We start from the raw sequence: 7527 nt of genomic DNA, 5'->3' as shown, positions 1-7527 counted from the left end.
AAAATTATGGCACCTAACTCTAGATCGTGAGTCGTATAATTCTTTTCATGTACTTTCAATTGACGAGAAGCATAAGCTATTACTTTCTTTCTTTGCATTAGTACGCAATCCAAACCTGAATGAGATGTGTCACTAAATACAACGAAATCCTCTGTACCTTCTGGCAAGGCCAGTATAGGTGCATTCGTAAGCTTTTGTTTAAGTAACTCAAATGCTTCTTGTTGTTTGGTTCCCCATTCATACTTAACATTCTTTTGGGTTAATGAAGTTAAGGGAACTGCTATACGGGAGAAGTTCTCGATGAATCTTCTGTAATATCCAGCCAAACCTAGGAAACTTCGGATCTCGGTTGGCGATCTAGGAATCTCCCATTTAGCTATTGCTTCAATCTTTGCGGGGTCCACTTGAATTCCGTTTGCATTGATAACGTGGCCAAGAAATTGTACTTCATGCAACCAGAATTCGCACTTAGAGAATTTTGCATACAATTTCTCGTTTCGGAGTATCTCAAGTAAGATTCTAAGATGAACTTTGTGATCTTCTTCTGATTTAGAGTAAATAAGTATATCGTCGATGAATACGATTTCAAATTTATCTAAATAAGGTTTGCAAACTCTGTTCATCAAGTCTATAAAAGTGGTTGGGGCATTAGTGAGTCCAAATGGCATTATAGTGAACTCATAATGTCTGTACCTTGTTTGAAACGCCGTTTTCGGAATATCTTCATCTTGAACTTTCAACTGATGGTATCCAGAACGAAAGTCTATTTTCGAAAAGAAATTTTCTCCTTGAAAATTGATCAAATAGGTCGTCAATTCTAGGTAGCGGATATCGATTCTTAATAGTTACTTTGTTCAAGGCTTTGTAATCGATATACGTTCTCATGGAACCATCTTTCTTCTTGACGAATAAAATCGGAGCTCCCCAAGGTGATGAACTTGGACGAATAAACCCTTTCTCTAATAACTCATCCAGTTGTTTATTTAATTCCTTCATTTCCGTCGGAGCTAAACGATAGGGGGATTTGGCTATTGGAGTTGTTCCCGGCATTAAGTCTATTCTGAATTCGACTTCTCGATTTGGTGGGATTCCTGGAAGTTCATCTGGAAAGACATCAGAAAATTCGGATACTATGGGCACATCTTTGATTTCCTTCGGTTTTGATTCTTCCGTCACATAAGCCATAAATGCTAAACATCCTTGGTTTAAGCATTTGTTAGCTTTCATCATAGAGATTATGCTAACATGACCAGCATCTTTGTCGCCCGCGATTTGAATTATTCGCTTGTCAGGTGCTTGAAGTTCTATGGTTTTCTTATTGCAAATGATATGAGCATGGTTATCGGATAACCAGTCCATACCTAGAACTATATCAAAACCTGCTAATGTCATGGGTAGTAATTGTACAGGTATGATGTAGCCTGCTAATAAGATCTTTCTATTTTCTAAGGTCTCGGAAATTTTAACTATCTCACCACTGGCCGTCTCAACGTTTATGGTTTTATTTAATTTCTTTAAAGGTTCGTTTAATAGACTACAAAATTTATAATCTATAAAACTTTGATTTGCACCAGAATCAAATAAAACTCTTGCGTAAACGTTATTAACTAAGAACGTACCAGTGATGGTTTTCGGTATGTTGGCGGCCTTTTGGGTGTCAAGTACGAAGACTTTTGTATTCCCTTTCTTTCCTTCATTCTTGGTGTCGCTTCCTCCAGCACCTCCACTCCCAGAAACATTCTTCTTAGGACATTCAAAACTAAGATGTCCCATCTCCTTGCAGTTGAAGCAAGTCATCTTGTTTTTCCAACAATCAGCAGTGGCATGACCTGGTTTCTTGCATGTGTCACAGATGACAAATGTAGACACTGCGAACCGGCATCGACTCAAATGACGCCTCTTACAAATTTTACACAATAGGTAGTTAGAATTGAAACCACCTCTCCTCCTATCCACATCTTTTCCTTTGAAACGATTATTTCCTTTTGCTTTCTTGTCATTTGTTGAATATTCCTTCTTGTCTTCCTCTTTGTTGCGGATCAAACCATTCATCAAATAACCAGCCAGTTCCATGGCGGATTCGGCTGTCTGTGGCAGATGAGATCTTACCATGTCTCTTATCTCTCTTGGTAAACCCCATATGTAATGGGTTACCTTGTTTGATTCAGGTGTTACCAACTGTGGCACAAGCCTACAATATTCTTGGAACTTGGTATTGTATTCTCTCAGATTGGTCCCAACTACCTTGTGATTCAAAAACTTGGTTTGAACTAAATTAGTTTCATGCATTGGACAATACTTTTGCATAACCAGATCTTTAAACTCTTCTCATGTCAACTGATACATGGTCCTCCTTCCTCTTGCCATCAATAGAGTGTTCCACCACTCTAAGGCTTCCCCTTTGAACATCTGTGCTGTGTACTGAATCTTTTCCTCCTCAGTACATTTTCTTATAATAACAATTGATTCCATCTCTTCGAGCCATCTTATGGCGGCTATGGCACCCTTGTCTCCATAAAATTCTTTTGGTCCATAATTTTTGAAATCTTTAAACAAACAACCTTCGATTCGTAACTTCTTCTTAAAGGTTTGATGGATCTTTTCACCATTAGTTGATCCTTGATCACTTCCTTCATCTTGAAGGGTAGGATTAGGACGGGATTTAGATTTGACAGACTTACTGGGTTGTCGGTTTTCATTTTGATGGACAAATTTTTCTTTCATAGCGGGTAATAAGGAATTCATGGTATTGATCATTTCTTGCATTTTGGTTATCAACTGCTCATTGTTTCCTTGAGCATGCTCAGTTTTTGATTTGTTGTTTTTTGAAGCTTCTTTATTTTGAGAGGGATTATTTTGATTCGACATTCTGAAATTATAAGGAAATTAACTCATTACTTAAAAGTTTTTATTTATCTCACAAACAGAAGTACATTATGACAACTCCTATCACCACGAACTCTAGGAACAACGATACCATCACAAATACTATGGACTTATTCTAGAAACCATCGATACTACAACAACAGAACAAGGAACAAACGATACGGTCACAACAGAACGGGATCTTCAATCCTTCATGTATTTCTTGATTTTCTTCTTCAATTTACTACACTTGTGAAGTAATTTCCTTTCCACCTTTTTTTTTGCTACTTTCCGTAGCTAACTTTTTGCGCAATTCATCCGTCTCATGCAGTGCTCGATCCAAATGCTCTTCCTGGGACCGAGGAATGAGACTTGGATATCCATACTGGGGCGGTGATCACGATACCTCATCATGACTATGTCATAATGGTTCCTTGGATACTGCGGTGGTGGACTGGATTCAACTGGCATGTTGTGAAAAACTTCTGCAGCCTCTTCTTACTGCCTGATTTCTTCTGCTTGTTCCGAGATGGTTGGAACGACACCTGTAAAGGGTGGGAAACTATCTGTGAGTGCTTGGACGTATGGGTCTTGTGGATCATAATGGGAGGATAGGTGAAACAACGGTTGCTGGCAGCCCATACTCGGTGGACAGTCACATCCTGGGTGGTTTTGCACCTCAGGGTTCCTCTCATCAATGCTCATCTCCCTTGAAACCTCTTCCTCTGGTTCTTCTTCTGGGTTTTCTTCCGATTCTTCTTCTGGTTCTTCTTCCGAATCCTCTTCAACTTCTTCCTCGAGGTCTTCTTCTGGTTCAACTTCCACATTACTTTGATTCACCTCAATCCGAATGGTCTCCGGTTGCGTCACTCTCATCTTAGGTCTCCTTGATGGACCTGAAATAGAATGAGGAGAATCGGTGGGATTGTAAACTGGGATTCTTGGGTTAGAGTAAATTTGCATCCAACTTGGGGTACCATCCTTAGGATTGGTCTTAGCTTGCTCATCAATCTCCATATTATTGGAAGGATGATTCTTCGGGGATGGCGGATCACTTGGAATGTTGATTAGCAATTGCTCTGTGCCTCGGAAATAAATGGGTTGATTCCCATATGGGACCACTGGTGTGAGGGGTTTTTCCTGGTCGAAGAAGTTAGCATAGTATTCATCACTTTGACCATCGGGAGGAACGATGAGTTTTGGATGGCCTGCTTGTCTCATTTCTTCGTAAAAGGATTCTATCATCTTTTTGAATATCGACATCTATGATGATAAGAATGATAAGGGATAGAAAAGATTAAAATGATAAGGGACAGGAAAGAATACCAACCTACCTTATCCTTATATAATAATATTAAAACTTATCTCTGATCAAAGCTTAGGTATACTTATATATCTAATTCGCTAAGATCGATGGCTCTGATACCAACACTTGTCACACCTCGGCTCAGGGCCTGGGCGTGACACCCAACGTTGGTACCTGTTTTGTAAATATATCAGAGTTTACGGTTATAAAGCGGAAGACTTATTAAAATATTATTATATTTAGAAGACGGGATTTTAAAACACCCGTTAATTTGTACATAAGTGTTTGGATTACAAAACCATGTTTCTCATTATTTTATTTATAAAACATCCATTGAGCCATCAGATCGTCTAACGGCTACTCTTCTTCTCCAAACACCTATTCTCCATTACATGTAAAACAATTATAAAAATACGTCAGCAACACATGCTGGTGAACATGCTGATACAAAACATTTAAGTTACTTAGTTATCCTTTGGGTATCTTATGACCCGACCCATCGTGGCTTAGGAAACAACCAAGTTAAATATACTATTATAAACCTCAAGTTATACTTGAAACCTCTCAGCAATACCGCAACATCGAGGTCTTAGCAACTATTCAATATACACGAGATAATCCCCTCTCGGACATTACTTAGGTCCGGCCCAACGTGGCGGAGGTATTAGCAAGTGTGGTGTGGTGTGCCCACCGTCTACCCACATATGTAAGGATCCAGACAAACGTATACAATAGCCTGAGGGCCAGCATTACTTTTTTTTATAAAGTTTTAGGGATTTAATCCCATGCAAACATTCAAGACTTGTTTTATAAAAAGTTGGACGTATTCACCTTTCTTCTTGGTTGGTGTTTCTCACCAATTTGTCTCGTTACCTCGGACCTATAGTACGAGAATAACATTTTATAAGTACTAGATCAACGATCTAGCTTCAGACCTTTAGTCCGATTGCATAACCTTTACCTTGACATTTTGTCTTTTCAATACAAGGACCTCTAGTCTTTTCTTTTGTTAGTCATTTATAAACCTTTGTTTCTTCTTCGTGAAGAAACATATATTTCAACTTTCTTTTATTATAAGAAATACTTAATAAAATCTTTATACAAAGAAGTATTATTTTATCTATAATCTTGACTTTATGGAATCTTATTTCCACTTTATAAAATCAAGGTACAGGCTATATTCCTGACTAGGGTCTAAGCCATTTATAATATAATAATCGGGCAGAACCCCTACCTTGAATGGCTTATTACTCGAAACGCCGATGCTCTACTTGGACTACACTTCTACTTGGACCGCACTTCTACTTGGCGAGAGGTCGAGAGAGAGTAACTAGGTAGAGTTATGGCATGCATTTCGAGTTAAGACTTGTCGGGATATCGCCATATCTGGGTCGTGGCACGCTTATCGAGGTAACATATGTGATTTGGAGTATGTTGGATGAGTGAGGACCACCCCAATGGCCGGCCTATTTATAGAAATTTTCCTGCATCTTCGCGTATTGCGAAGCTTCTTCGCGTATCGCGAAGATGCACTAGCTTCGTTGAGTCGCCGCGTAGGCTTGCCACGTGTCCTGCATCTTCGCGATACGCGAAGATGCAAAACGTGGATTCTTCGCGTATCGCGAAGATGCAAAACTTTGAATCTGTTCATTTTTAGTCCCTGATCTTTTGGTAACTTGCCATATCTTGATTTCGTCTCATCATCATCCAAAAATAGCGACGATGCGAAGTGCAAAGTGCGCCATCAAAGCGCCACATTACGCCCATCGCCCGTGCGCATCAGTTGCTTCGGACCCTCCGCTAGGACTAGGGAGAGTGGTTGACCACATAAGAACACTTTCATAGAATGTTCTCCCCTTATAAAGTGCTTAATTTTTCTTTCTTTCTCCGATGTGGGATGGAGTCTCCTTTACTCCATTCCTTAACATAAGCTAATTCCATTCTTTGTCTTATTTTTCTCTTTACTTTTGCCATGAATATTTTTAGTCCTTAAGTTTTATTAGTTTGTCAATTTTGGACCAAAATTTTTGTGATGTTACACAAATTTGACACGAAATTTTTTAGATGTTGCATATTCCTCAATCTTTGACGTTGATCTTGATTTGGAAGATTGGCTGTAAATTGACAACTCCTCCTAATTATACAATCAATTATATTCTTATCGACTCACCGGTAATCAATCCTATAGAGTCGACTATGATTCTATGTAATCTTATTTCAAGCCTACGTGTGCAATGACCAACGCTTTTAACGGAATGGTGTTGTGCGTCGGATGGTTTACATTTGATAAGCGTGGGGTCAGTGGCGGATCTAGACATCAATTTCAGGGGTAACGTCCAAAATTTTTTTTATCGTATTTCACACAATGTAAACCAGGGCCATCACTGAGAATCGTGAAAAAATTTTAGGTCGAAGGCGAAAAAAATAGCCTTTAAATTAGTTGAGTTATTGGGTTTAAATATTAAAAATACATATTTTTTATAATATATATATAACAAAAAGAATAAAAATTCAGGCCTATCGGGTGTCGGGCCGGGATCGGTCGACCACCCGGCCCTGCCTTATAGCCGCCCTTGATGTATATAAACATGATAATAAATAAATTTAAATACACCGGGTGCAAATTTCTCCTATTCGGTTTTTGAAAGCGTGAACTCGAGACATCACATCCTCTTCTTTTACTTTATTAAACGTTTCTCTTTCGACTGCACAAATTAAATCATTGTTCAAATACTCATCACCCATTCAGTTGCACAAATCCGTTTTGATAAGCTTCATTTTAGAAAAACATCCTTCAATGATTGCGGTTGCAACCAGTAAAACCAAGGCTAGTTTCAATATTCGATAAACCAGAGGAAAAGTGGCGTGTTTTCCCGTTTCCACCATTACACGAGCAAGGTCACACATTACACCCATTTTTGCAATTTATCATCTTCCTTTAAAGTGTGATAAAAAGTTGTAAGATCATCACTCGAATTACACCATCTTTCTTCATTACTAAAATCATTTGGACGCATCTCATAAAATGACACTATCTTAAATCAAACTTAGTAAATGAACTATAAAGATTTAAACTAGACATATTTTCTAACAAACTAGTTGAGACATCACTGTATCTATTTTCATGTTCTTGAATTTGCATATCCAAAACCATATTAAAAAACTTCACCCTCAAAATGGTGTCGAGTGGTGGTGTCTGGTGCAACGATGTTTGATGTCTGGCTAGTTTCCAATTTCGAAACAACAAGTATAACTTTTGAAAATGGTTAATGGGTTTTAATTGGTTTGGGCGTTAAACTTTGGTCGGGCTTTTCTTTTGTTGAACTTTTAAATTGGTTGAGCTTTAAACAAATAGG

This window comes from Bidens hawaiensis, unplaced genomic scaffold (genome assembly GCF_021521415.1).
Source record: "Bidens hawaiensis isolate Kalapana, Puna unplaced genomic scaffold, B.hawaiensis_p1.1 tig00003961_1, whole genome shotgun sequence".
NCBI lineage: Eukaryota > Viridiplantae > Streptophyta > Magnoliopsida > Asterales > Asteraceae > Bidens > Bidens hawaiensis.
The sequence above is the reverse complement of the archived record's forward strand: the minus strand, read 5'-3'. Positions refer to the sequence as shown.